At 43.7% G+C, this 14,350-nt stretch overlaps 1 protein-coding gene across 1 annotated transcript in view; it reads right to left on the bottom strand.

Moving 5' to 3' along the window:
- The window catches only part of CES1 (carboxylesterase 1), a 561,489-nt gene that overhangs the window by 52,452 nt on the left and 494,687 nt on the right, over positions 1-14,350 (bottom strand). The window lies entirely within an intron of this gene.

Raw genomic sequence — 14,350 nt, 5'->3', positions numbered from 1 at the left:
CTTATAAATATATAATTCCACTTCCCCAAAAGCACTGGGTTCTCATAAGTGCAATCCCGTCACTTCTTAACCAACTTTTTACAACTTCAGAGAGGGGGTGGGGAGCCAGAATGCCAATCCACCACCCAAGGAGCTTCTCCACCAGGTGCCCTCGGGTGGTGCCAGAGTGCTCCACCAAATCCAGGGTTCTCCACACGGCGAGGTACTTCCCCACTCCTTAGCATGTCTATTATAAGGATGCACACGGTGGGACCAGGTGCTAAAATACCTGGTAGAACACACATGCTACAATGTGCAAAGACCTGGATCCAAGCCCCTGGTTCCTCCCTCCCCCCGCAGGAAGGAAGTTTCATGAGCAGTAAAGCAGAGCTGCAGGTGAGTCTCTTTCTCCCTCTCCCCTCATTTTTTTTGTCCTAGCAAATAAAATTAATGAGAAATAATTAATTTATTTACTTCAAAAATAAGGACATATGCTAGACTAGAAGTAGCCAGCCAGATAGCCATTGGCCACTGCCTGTCTCAGGTAGTATCAACAAACAACCAGAAGAAACATGGGAGAGACAGGAAACAGAAAAAGAAAGCATGTGCCATCCCCGACCTCAACAGCAAATGGTTCCAAGTCATCCTGCAGTAGCCTAGTCACAGCCATTATGGAATAATAGCAGCATAGCCATTGCAAGGACTTGACACAGTCTTGGTGTTTTACATAGTGTTCCTTGCTTATTATTAGTTCCATTACCCATGTTTCAAAACCGAGTCTCAGAAAAAAGAAGAAAAAAAAGTAACTTTCCCAAGACCACACAGACAGGCATTCACCTAGTTGGAACACAACACCAGGGCTGTCTGACTTTGAGCACCAACTGGGACTATCCCCCCCCCCACCCCCGTCCATCCCATTTCAGCAAGAAGATTCCAAAGGCTTCCATTGATTGAATACATACCATATGCCAGTCCCTGTACTGTGTGTTTTGTAAGAATCATCTTATTTCATATTCTAAATCGTGTGAGGCAGCTACTATAGCTATCACCTCCCATTGCGCAGATGAGGCAACTAAAAACAGAGAGGTTAATTCAACAGCCCCAGGTCACACAGCCAGTTAAAGCCACAGAGTGAGGGCGCCGGGCTGCAAGCAAATTAATGGATTCCAACTGGTATCTCTACATTTTGATTTCCGCCTCCACTGAGGTCCCTACCACTGCAAGTAATCCTGAAAATTCGTCATGAAGCTTTCAAAACAATTTATGCAAACAAACCTCAAGTGGGGCTATTTGTATTGGCAGCCCATTTCACTTAACCACCCACAACAAGGAACAGATGGCCAGAGCGCTGGAATCGCCTGCAAAGAAAACCGGCGGGGCCACGGCATCAGAAGCTGCCTTCCTGCCCCCGTGCCTACCCAGCTCTGTGACGATTACAGGCTTGCTCTTGTTTATGTCTTTGATTCCGTTGTTATTTTATGCACTTGTGAAACCGACCCGGCATTGCATGAGACAAGTTTGTTCAAAGACTGTTTGCCAACCATCTTCAGTTACCATGAGCCTGGCTTTCGACACTGAACTTGGAGTCCTCCCCTGATGGAGCCTTCTGGAAAGGGGCAAAGCAGGAAGTAGAAACAGCCTACAGATGTTAAAGTGGGGATTGGCAAAGCTTTCAAGACAAACACTGGGGAGTCCTACTTACCTGTTTTGTTTTTTTTCACCTTTGTTTTAGTTGGGTGTCTGCCACTGAGTGGGGATGGATGCATCCTAGGCTAGGAGGCAAATCCTGGATTCCAATATGTCTTTAGCAGTTGTGTTGAAATTAGACAAGTTGTCCAAATTCTCTGAGGCCTCAATGAACTCAGGAGAAAGGCTATCAACTCCTCCATGGCAAAGTTATTGTATTGGTTAAGTGGCATTGGGATGATACATCTATCTGGGCAATTTGTCCATGATGAAATGCTACTTGACTCCAGTTATTTAACTGATAATGTCATGTGGCTGTTTCCACAGATTACAAATCATTATAATTACAGATTATTCCATCAACAAAAAAAAATGTTGCTGATTATTTTTTTGGTATTTTTATAAAACAAAGATTTATTTTTATCTATTAGCATGAGAAAATATGAGAGAGAGAGAGAGAAAGAGAGAGAGAACCAGAGTATTGCTCTGACACACAGAATGTCAGGGACTGAACATGGGATGGATCTTATGCTTTTAAATCCAATAAAACTCTATCCTCTGTATCACCCCCCCGGGTCACTATTTTGTAGTAATTATTAATTAATTAATTTATTTATTTATTTAAATTTTTAATTTTATTTATATATTCCCTTTTGTTGCCCTTGTTTTATTGTTGTAGTTATTATTATTGTTGTTATTGATGTTGTCATTGTTGGATATGACAGAGAGAAATGGAGAGAGGAAGGGAAGACCAAGAGGGGGAGAGAAAGATAGATACCTGCAGACCTGCTTTACCACTTGTGAAGCAACCCCCTGCAGGTAGGTAGCCAAGGGCTCCAACTGAGATCCTTATGCCAGTCTTTGCGCTTTGCACCAGGTGCTCTTAACCTGCTGCACTACCGCCCGACTCCCTGTAGTAAATTTTTATGTGTTCTTTTTCACGATTCTGTATAATAGACTTGGAAAACATGCAAAGTGATTTAAGTCATGACCACTACTCTAGGTAAGCAATTTCTACTGACAAGACTAAGGCAGATAGAATTTGTCAGAGATTACTCTAACAGAATTCCCACCCCCAAATTCTCTAAAGATGCGTCTGACACTCCACCCACTGAGAGATAGGACCTAGGTTTCTTCCCCCTTAAGTCTGGAGTTAATGGTAAAAATGGTGACATGTGAGGTCCAACTCAGCTTAGAGTAACAATAGCACCTTCACCTGTTTCTCTTGGAGCCTTAGCCTTTCAGTCTCTGAGTTGTCATGTAGGAGGTCATGATGCCGCCATATTGGGAAGAAGCCCAGTCAGTATGCAGAACCAGCAAACCATCAGCATCAGATGCCACACATGTGAGTAATAGCATCTCCAGATGATTCCTGCCCCAGACACCAACTCGCTTTCACCCTAGGGGTGGGAGTGGAGATTAAGATAAAGAACTTCCCAGATCATAACCCAGACGTCATGGCACAAAGACAAACCATCTCATTCCTACTCTTTGCTAATTCTTGACTCATAAACTCCATGAACATCACACAGTCACTGAATCAGTGCTCATTCAGAAGTTATTGCAGCAAGAGATAACAGATACAGAAGGCAAAAGGAAATACAGATACATAAAAAAATTCCTATTAAATATATATTCACATGTCTTGCAGAGACTAGTCGAGACAAGAACCAAACAGGGGAAAAATGTGTGAGCTGGAGGTCAGGAAATCATTTCTGAGGCAGTAAGGCAAAAAAGTTAAGCTTTAATTAAGGGGGTTTTATTTGGGGAAGGGAGCATGAGGTGAAGGGAGTTCATTTATTAATAAAAGAATCCATAACTCAATATGTCTGTAATGATTATAGTAATAACAATTATTGTAATAGCTAATGATGTGGAGTGATAATTTTAAATACTTACCAATTATTGCTTTTCTCTGGTATTTCCTGTTACCCCATGACCTCTTCTTACCTCTTCAGCAGCTCCACCATATGGCATCCATTGCCTCAAGGAAAGGATGTGGGAACAACACAGAGAAAAGGTATTTTGCTAACCTGGTGAATATCCTCAGAAAAGACATGATAAGCCAGAGCCATATTTACTGCCTGCCTGGGATTAGATAGTCCCTGGGGGTAGAAGAATTTCTGAAGAAATCAAGAGAAGCAGTTAGAGATCTCTGGATATAGGCGAAGAATCTTCAAGCTTGACCCACCCTCTCACCCCTAAGCAGGTGTGTTTGAGGAATCCCAAAGGCAAAGGTTGCTCTGTCTCTGTTCCCATGTGACACAATAGAAACACAGGAGAAAGAGAAGTGTCCATACAAAGGCACAGGCTGCCCTACAGAGCTCCTAAGACCCAAGCACAATGGGTCCCTTTGCTTCCTTGGGGATTTGCTCAGAGGTTATGTTCAGGAAGGAAGAAGGTCACAGCAATGGCCACAGGCAGGTAACCAGAAGTCTGGTAGAAATGAAGATGGCCCAGATGCAAGAGAGTATGGTCACCCTCTTCTCCCCTAAGAAGAACAAAGGATACCACTAAATTATCAGGTGTCTAACCCTTTAGCAAAGCAAGCAAAGTCACACCTGTTGCCCTTTGTGAAAAGTCACTTATGGCTTTAAATGGCTCTGCAGAGATTCAAACCTAGAGCCACCTGACTCCAGAAACCCTGATTTTACTATTTGGTCTGCAATACTGCCTCTGAATACCTGCCATCTACACTGGCACTCAGGGTTATTTAAGTTCCCAGCTCAGTGTTGTGTAGTTAGCATGTGTGCTAAGCAGGATAGGCTAAGCTGTGTACCAAACAGCCAGAAATCTATGTGCAGAGTTGTGCTCACACTATGTATCCACCATCTATCTATCACCTGGGAGATGATACCTACTCCACTCAGCATTCTGGGATTGGGGCTCCTGGCCTCCTCTATCCAAAGCATCACCAGCCTCTGGTAAAAGATGAATTAATTGCATGGTGGCTCTTAAAAGTTTCTGCCCAGAGGTTGCAAAAAATGCCAGGGACACCCCTGGGCACCAAGGTCCAGGATGAGTTATAGGGATGATATAGACCTCGTGTCTAGCCACTGCATCCAGGGAACTCTGTTGAGGGGATGCAGACAAGTGAGTGACTAATTACAGCACAGTGTGATTCAAGCTTTGAGTGAAGTAAGCCTGGCGGCTGGGGGAGCCCCACCAAGAAGTGTCTTTTTATCACTGGCCATGGCTGGGGGCAAGTCTCTCCAAGATGTTCAATAATAATTAATGAGCCATAATTGAGCACCTGGTCCCCTGCTTCCACTCTCACTCCTCTGCAGTCCACACTCCTTCCACATAGCCACTGAAAGAAAGGCTTTTAAAAGAGAAAGCTGATGAGAGCACTGCTTTCTCTTTTTTTAACATTTTTTTAAAATTATATTTATTTATTTACTTTCCCTTTTGTTGCCCTTGTTTTTATTGTTGTTATTATTGCTGCTGTTGTTGTCATTGTTGTTGGATAGGACAGAGAGAAATGGAGAGAGGAGGGGAAGACAGAGGAGGGAGAGAAAGACAGACACTTGCAGACAGGCTTCACCGCTTGTGAAGCAACTCCCCTGCAGGTGGGGAGCCTGGGGCTTGAGCCTGGAGCTTAAACTGGGATCCTTCCGCTGGTCCTTGCACTTCACCATGTGCGCTTAACTCATTGCACTACCGCCCAACTCCTGAGAGCACTGCTTTCTTACTGTCTCCCTATGCTTCCCATCACAGGCCTGCAGCAGCTAGCTTTGGCCCCCAGCGGCCTCTCTGAATGTGCTCTCCTTCCTAGGGGAGTGTAGGTAAGTGAGAACACTCCATAATGGGGCTCTGGGAATCAGAGTTAAGTCTAATGGGCAGGAACTAGCAGCCAAGCTCATGTTCAAGTGAAGAAGGCTCTAAAGTAGTGACTTCCCTGCCACTAGAGGTATGCAAGCAAAGGAAACAGGTCCAACTAAATATTGAACAGGAGAGGTTCTACTTGCTGAATTTATCTATTTAACATGCCGTGTTATGGTGAAGGTTTTTGCTAGGGATCAGCATCCACCCTTCCTGCCAGTCTCCTTAGTCCTTCCAGTGAGAAGGGGATACTGACCTAAATCCAATCACAGGGCTGATTCACGCTTCCCCAGACTAGAAAAAGGGCCACTGGAACTCAGAGCTGGGTTACCATCTGCTCTCTCACTTAAGTTTTATTTATCAAATGTTTACCTGACACTTAGCAGCTATCATTCTAAGGCCTTTCCAGACATAAACTCAGTAAGACCTAGAAAAACTCTAGGTACCATATGTCTTATATATGAAGAAACTGAACCTGCCAATGGACACACGTCTAGGCAGGGTTGAATCAGGATTGGAACTCAGGCCATGTGGCTCTAGGATGGCCCATAACAGCCTTGCTGCCTCTTTTCCTCACCTGAGACTCTAAGCTTTTAATGTCTTTTTTTTTTTTTTATCTATTTTTACCTTGGCTTTTTGTTGTTGTTGTTGTTGTTACAGTTATTATTGTTGTAGTTAATGTCGTCATTGTTAGATAGGACAGAGAAATGGAGAGAGGAGGTGAAAACAGAGAGGCGAAGCGGAAGACAGACACCTGCAGACCTGCTTCTGTCTGTGAAGCAACACTCCTGCAGGTGGGGAGCCGGGGACTCATACCGGGATCCTTATACTGGTCCTTGCACTTCGCACCACATGCGCTTAACCTGCTGCACTATCAACTTTTAATGTCTTATGGTGTTCAGAGTGGGGTCTCTCTGGGGGCCATGTACTATCCTCTCCAGACACCTGCCACCAGGCTTATCAGTCAGCCTTAGGTTCCAGGCTTGTGGTGCTCATCATTTGCTTCCTCACCCTGGATCCTAAGAGACCAAGAGAGATGCTGAGGGTGAGCCTGTGCATATGATCTGTCCTGTCTAGTGTAACTTACTGCTCACCCTAGAGGTTGAATCTTTGGGAATTTTTACTTGACTCCCTGCCCTGCCCAGTAGCAGTAGTCAAGTTTGGTGAGGTGGCACTGACAATATACCTCAGAATCTCAGTGGGTCAACACGGCTGAAGTTCCTTTCTCAATTCGGCCATGTTGCCTGGAGATCTCTGTGAAAGAAGGAAGCTCCATGAAGCCCTTCTCCATGGGGTCACCACAGGTGAGTACCATCCTGTGGTTCCACCTTCCCTCCATATTTCTCTCAAAGGCAAAGGAGTCACTGGAGATTCAGGCATAGGTGTTTCAGTTCTGACACTACCATTTGTTACAATTTGTTAATCAGAACCAGTCAAATGACTCCAAAGGGTAGGGAAGCTAATTTCTTGAAAGTCCAGGGAAGAGAGAAATTGATGTGGGTGAACTTTAAGGATGGCTTCCACATTTGACTAAGTATGCTTCCAAGTGCTTTCATTTCTGTGCTTTCATTTCATTTCATCATTTTATAATTATTTATTTGCATGAAGGATGGTTGCCCATCCTTTCCCCATCTCCATTAGAATTTGACTTCCACAAGGTGAGAATCGTCTCTGCATCTGCTTATGAATATATACATACACAGATAATGGATGTTGTATATGGAAATCCAAATGGATGGGTGAATGGATAGATAGATGGGATGGATGGAAAGATGACTGGATGTGTAGGCAGATGGATAGAAGGAAAGACAGAGTTCATGGCTGGATGGTTGGGTACATACTTGAATGAAAGGCTAGTAAGTCTTTTGTATGAAAGACAATGCAATAAAAATTCAGTACTATTTGAATGTGTCTGGTATTTCCTCTCAAGTTTTAGAACTAGTATAATCCTAACAAGGGCTAATTAAGATTTCCTAGGGGATTAACATCTGAGACATTTCAGGGATTAATTACCATCTGGTGTTTAAATTGCAACCAAAGTCCCCAGGAGCAGTTGTAATCTCTGAACTGCAAACTGCTTCTGTCCTTAGCCCTGACCTGCTGACCTGCAAGTTCTCTTCATGGCTGTGAAGGCTGGTGGAAGTGTGGGGAGCTGCTGCTGGGAACTGCTCCTTGCCTTGGTCATATAAGATCTGGCCCATATGGTGTGCAGGACTCCTATGCCCAAGGCTCCTGACTCAATCATCTGCGCCATATATACTAGAGTGGTGTTCTGGCTTCTCCCTCTCTTTTTCTCTCCTGTGAAAGCCTCTCTGTCTCACATGAAATAAGTGAAAGACTGGATAAATAGCTCATCAGACAGGGCCTTTGCCTTGCCATATATGTGACCTAGATCTGAACTTCACATGGGAGACGCCATGGGAATGAGGGTGGAGGCACCAGTTGATAGTCTCTCTTTATCTCTGTCTCTGTTTCTATCTCTAGCTGGATAAGAAAGCAACATGGGGGTGTTGAAATCATGTCTGTGCAACGTTTCAACTCCACTAAAATTAATTAATTTAATTTAATAAAAGACTTTGATCTGTAAATCACTCTTATTATTCATTCACTTCTCTTAATTTTACTTTTTTAATATTTATTTTCCCTTTTTGTTGCCCTTGTTGTTTTTCATTGTTGTTGTAGTTGTTGTTGTTGTTGATGTCGTCATTGTTGGATAGGACAGAGAGAAATGGAGAGAGGAGGGGAAGACAGAGAGGGGGAGAGAAAGACAGACACCTGCAGACCTGCTTCACCACCTGTAAAGCAACTCCCCTACAGGTGGGGAGCTGGAGGCTCGAACCAGGATCCTTACACCGGTCCTTGAGCTTTGTGCCATGTGCAGTTAACCTGCTGCACTACCACCCGACTCCCACTTTTCTTAATTTTAACACTAGGGTGTGTGTGTGTGTGTGTGTGTGTGTGTGTGTGTGTAGGGTGCAGCAAGTTACTTGACATCTGCCCTTTAATTTCCCTAATGGAGCAGTTCAGCTGAACCGTGCTGCAAAACTCAGTGCAGGTTTCGCTACATGATGGCCCCTTCCCACCCCTTGCAGAGGATAGTGTCCAGTGGCTCTTGGAAATGGCAGAGAACTGTCAACCTTGTCCAAAACAGACCCCTAGCTTTGCCACCTCTGTGTTCTAGCTCAGCCTATAGAATGGTCATCCCTTCTCTGAAACCATGGACATTTCTGCCATCCATGGTGATGCCAGATAGGGACTAGAGATCTCTAACAGGACATCTGCTGTGTCTCAATCACTATTGACTTCTCCCCAATGAACCAAAGCTGCTATTGGCACTTATATTTCTTTTTGCCCTTTACGAGCATTCCTCATGAGAGAAGACAAAAGCCCAGCATTACACTTCCACTCGTGGCTATATTTTATGAGGGCATTTTTTTCTCCTTTTATACTGTTGGTGACTTTGTAAATTGGTATTGCCATTATGAAAAAAAAGTTATGCTCAAAATTTAAAATAGAAATACCATAGGATCTGGTTACTCCATATCTGGGCACCGATCCAAAGAATACAAAAACATTCATGCATACTTGGGTTGGGTTTGGTGTATTACACTAAAGCAAAGGACTCTGAGGAAGGAGGGAAGGGAGAGGGCTAAGGAGGGGTTTGAGCATCTTGTGCATGATAGTAGAAAAAGACCTAAATATAGGATGAGAATGTTTTGCAGACACCTATTATGGGGAGATGAGAAATTATACCTGTGTCTCAATAACTGTACTATGAACCATAACCCCCCCAAAAGATGATTTTTTAAAAAAAGAATCTAGTGTGAAGAAATAATGTTCAATGCAGCATTAGTCACAATAGTCAAGAGCTGGAAACAATCTACGTACACTCATCAGTGGCTAAAGAAGATGTGGTCTGTATATATGAAGAAATACTACTCATCTATAAAAACAGTTTAAAAAAAAAAAAAAAGACCTGCCATTCGCAACAACAAGAATAAACCCAGAGGGTGTTAGGCTAATGAAATCACTCTGGTGGTAAAAGATACAGAAACAAAACAAATGATGGGACAGAAACTAAACAAAATGATTTTTTTAAACTGTAAAAACAAGAATGCTTAACAGAGGGGAGGGAAAGGGGCAAAGGTTGGTCATTCATGTAAAAGGTCAGCTCTGTGGTGGCAGAAATAAGAAGTTTAGTGGTGAACCTAACATAGTATATACAAGTGTTGATTGATAAGGCTGTCTACCTTAAATTCACTTTCATACCAACATCAATGGAAAAAAACATTGAATGGCCCAAATCTCTGCTTTTTGAATCTGTCTGGGAAGAAATACAGAAAAAATTCTTTCCAGTCAGACTGATGTTGACAGCACCCAAAGGCTGTAAAATGGATAGATTTTTCCCAAGCAATTTTAATTTGGGTAAAGGGGGTGTACGTGTCCTAGGATATGCTGATGACTCAGTATGCCTGGGGCATCTCTTGAAGTACTGACCCCACTCTACCTCCCTCCCTCAGTGAGGCAGCCAAGGAAAGGGATAGTGCTTGGTTTCAGATTCCAGCAACCTCTCCTTGTACTACCTTCTTTACTGTATGTGCTGAGTCTCACATCCTCAATCTGCAAAGTGAGGAGGGTGACCTGTCTATGGGTCTGTTGGGAGGGCTGAATGGCTTTAATTCCACCAAAGTGATTAGAAATGGACCCAACCCTCAGTAAGAACTCCATATACCTGAGATCCCAAGCTCTCATTTCTCTGTATAGAAGTGGAGGAGGCTCAGGGAGGAAAGACTGTTTCCCAAGGTCATGCACAAAGCTCTGAAGTAAAAGGATCCAGATTCAACCCCAGGCCTGTGTGTCTGATTTCAGAAGCCCCCTCTCATAACTGCTATTGCTCCTTGGTTTGGGACAGACAGAGGGAACGTTGCCTTTGGGTAACTCAAGGACTGCTAGATCAAAAGGGAGTAACAGATCTAACATGTCACAGCATTAGACTCGTCTGACAGGACATTTTCTAAGTGACTGTTTGCAGGAACCTAATATTCTTCCAAGAATTCACCACTTGATTTTAAAATTAAAAAAAAAAAAAGTCCAGGTGGTTTTGTGGATATATATATATATATAGCCTTTCCAAGTCTTCAGTAACTAGTAGGATGGAGCTAAAGGAGACCCTCCTTACACACACACACACACACACACACACACTCACACACACTCACACACACACACACAAGATCTGTGGGAAAAATAGCTTAACTGAAAATATTTAACTTAATGTGAAAGTCTAATAGCTTTGGACTTTCATGTCTGAGGATCCTGGCTCAGCCCCTAGCACTATTTGTAGTGGAGTGGTGCTCTGGTTTCTCTATCTTTTTCTCCCTGTTTCATATGAATCTCTCTCTCATAACAAATAAAATATTTTAGAAGGAAGTAAGGGAGGAAGGGAAGAAACGGAAGTCCAAAGAAAGCCGAGGGGTTGTGGGAGTTGCCCCAGCTTTATAACACACAGAGCTGCCACCAAAACTCAGATCAGTGTGTTCACCTGAGTCCATAGAAACACCGAGCCCTGTGCTACCAGGCAGTGGCACACATAGTTGAGGGCACATGTTATCAATCTCAAGGACCCATGTTCAATCTTCTGCTACCACCTGCAGAGGAGAAGCTTCATGTATGGTGAAGCAGTGCTGCAGGTCTCTCTCTCCCTCCCTCTCTCTCTCTCTCTCTCTCTCTCTCCCACTTTTCCTCTCAATTTTTCTCTGTTCTATCAAATAAATAAAGGAAAACTTTTTAAAAAAAACTTTTTAAAAAGTTTTGTCGGGCGGTGGCGCAATCGGGTTCAGCGCACGTGGCTCAAATTGCGAGGACCGGCGTCAGGATCCCGGTTAGAGCCCCCGGCTCCCCACCTGCAGGGGCGTCGCTTCACAGGCGGTGAAGCAAGTCTGCAGGTGTCTGTCTTTCTCTCCCCCTCTCTGTCTTCCCCTCCTCTCTCCATTTCTCTCTGTCCTATCCAACAACAACAACATCAATAACAGCAATAATAACTACAACAACAATAAAAAGACATCAAGGGCAACAAACAGGAAAATAAATAAATTAAATTTAAAAAAACACTTTTAAAAAAGAAAAGAAGGGGAGGGCAGAGTCAAGATGGCAGTTTGAAGGCAGCACCTGGCTGATTGTCCACAAAAAAAAGCCAGTTTGGGCCTGGGAATCCTGGCCTAGGAATTGCAGGGGCTACCATGACATCACCATGACTTCCCTGGGCAGATGACCTCACTAATGCATCCTGGAATCCCACCTCCCCAGAATCTTGCCCCACTAGGGAAATATTTAAACAGGCTGGGGATATGGATCGATCTGTTAACATCCATGTCCAGCAGAGAAGCAATTACAGAAGCCAGACTTTCCACCTTCTACACCCCATAAAGATCTTTGGGACATACTCCTGGAAGGATAAAGAATAGGGAAACTTCTAATGGAGGGGAGGAGATATGGAACTCTGGTGGTGGGAATTGTACCCTCTTATACCACAGTCCTTTCAATCATTCTTAAATCACTAATAATTTGAAAAGAAAAGAAAAGAAAAGAAACACTGAGGCACATTTGCCACCTGATTGTATTCATCAATGTCCACAGTTATAGGCTTTGCAAAGCCAGGGGTCACCATACTTAACAAAGAAACTGTTGGGTTTGCCTTTCAGTCAATTAGTACCACAACAGTCCAGACTGACCAGTAACCACATCTTGCTAGTAACAAGACCAGGATGTGTTAAGATTTCCCAGCAGACTGTGGATCTGCTGGGGATTGGTTGGTCAGATTTGGCCAGATTTGGCCCCTTCAATTTGTGGCTCAGGTCAATGTATCCTCCTTGTATATTAATTCTGGGGCCCTAGTCAAAGGGGGCAGCAGGGTCACAGAGAAACTTGGTTTTTTGTTTGTTTGCTTGTTTTTTTTTTCTTTATTGGGGGATTGTTTTACAGTCAAGAGTAGATACAATAGTTTGTACATGCATAACATTTCTCAGTTTTCCAGGACCTGAACTCTCCCCCGAACCTCCACCCACCCCAGAGTCTTTTACTTTGGTGCAATACATCAAAACAGAGAAATTTGTTGATAGCCTTTTTCATTTCTCATGCTACTTTTCTTTTTTTAAACTGCCTCCATTTCTTGAGTATCATCTAGATGACCCAGCTCCATACTGGTCTATCCATTTGCCTGGGCCTGTGTGATCCATGGACCCATTTTACAGATTAGAAAACGAAGCAGCGCAGCAGCAGCAGAGAGAGCTAAGATTCCAATCCAGTTTGCTCCCTAGTCTGCATTTTATTGACAGCCTGCCCCACAACCAGGTCTCAATCAAGGGAGTCTGAAACACTAAGATGTTTAAGTAACAGTTGCTCCCTCTAGGTCTATTTACATAGAAAAGCAGCTCAGAAGGAGGGTTATCCATACCCCCAAGGTTCAACATTCTAATGATATCAAAAGCCAAGGTGTTAAGGAGTTACTCTGGGGGGTTGTGTGGGGGGGATGAACAAGGTACAACAGTCAATTTCCCTGTGCTTCCACAGCTAAACTTGCTTCCTCTGCTTGATTGCAAAGTGAGCTCTCTACAAAATGGTCAAAGGAGTGGACTATGACATGCTCAGCAAAAGATCAAGTCTGGCTATCCAGAAGGACAAGAACTTGTCTAAGAAGCCAGAGGGAAGGGCAGATTGAGATCTGAGCAGCCCCCTGTAGGAATCTGCTGCAGGTGGAAGGAGGAGGGCAGGGCCGGGGCCCCACTCCAAGGCTCAGTCTGGTAACAGACTTGTCTCCTCTTGTCTGGCAGGCACCTGACCACTCCCAGCCTTCTCTGAGTCCCACTGCAGGGCATAGCTCAGGGGCCTGGGAAAATGGCTGACCTCTTTTCAAGTGTCGATTTTGCATCAGAATCTGCATTTTTGCAAAACACCTGGTGAGTTAGATACACATTAACAGTTTGAGAAATTCAGCTTTAAAGTTTCACCCAAGCAAAAAAAAAAAAAAAAAAAAAAAAAAAGCACCATGAGCATTTAAGAGGAGTTTGGAGAACCAGGAAATAGTGCTCCTGGTAGAGAGAAAACTTTATTATGCATGAGGAGGACCAAGTTCAAGCCCCCACCTACCCACAAATGCTGGAGCTCCTGCAGAGGGGAAGCTTCAAGAGCTGTGTGGTGCTACAGTGTCTCTACTCTCTCTCTCTCTCTCTCTCTCTCTCTGTCTCTTTCTAACAGAGGGGAGGGGTGGCAGAGGGAGGGAGAGGGAGGGAGATGGGGTAGGGGAGGGAGAGAGAAAGAGAGCGCAAGAGCCAGTCTCTGGGAGTGGAGGAGCAGAACCCCAGGCAGTAAATGTGGTGGCAAAAATAAATACATAAAAATAATAACAGGAGATGAGACAGTATAATGGTTATGCAAAAAAAAAAATCATACTAAGGCTCTGAGTTCCCTTGTTTAACCTACAGTAAGCTAGAGCTGAGAAGTACTCTAGTATCACTCTCCCTCTCCTTCTTGCTCATTAAAAATAAATAAAAATAGGGATACAGGTGGTAATGCAGAGGGTTAAGTGCACGCGGCACGAAGCACAAGGACCCACATAAGGATCCCAGTTTGAGCCCCTAGCTCCCCACCTATGGGGTGTCACTTCATAGGCAGTGGAGCAGGTCTGCAGATGTCTGTCTTTGTCTCCCCCTCTCTGTCTTCCCTTTCTCTCTCCATTTCTCTCTGTCCTATCCAACAAAGACAACATCAACTACAGCAACAATAATAACTAAAACAACAAAGGCAACAGAAGGGAAAAATAAATACAAATAAATATTAAAAAATAAAAGATAAATAAAAATAATAA

The sequence above is a fragment of the Erinaceus europaeus genome, chromosome 2, assembly GCF_950295315.1.
Source record: "Erinaceus europaeus chromosome 2, mEriEur2.1, whole genome shotgun sequence".
NCBI lineage: Eukaryota > Metazoa > Chordata > Mammalia > Eulipotyphla > Erinaceidae > Erinaceus > Erinaceus europaeus.
The sequence above is the reverse complement of the archived record's forward strand: the minus strand, read 5'-3'. Positions and strand labels throughout refer to the sequence as shown.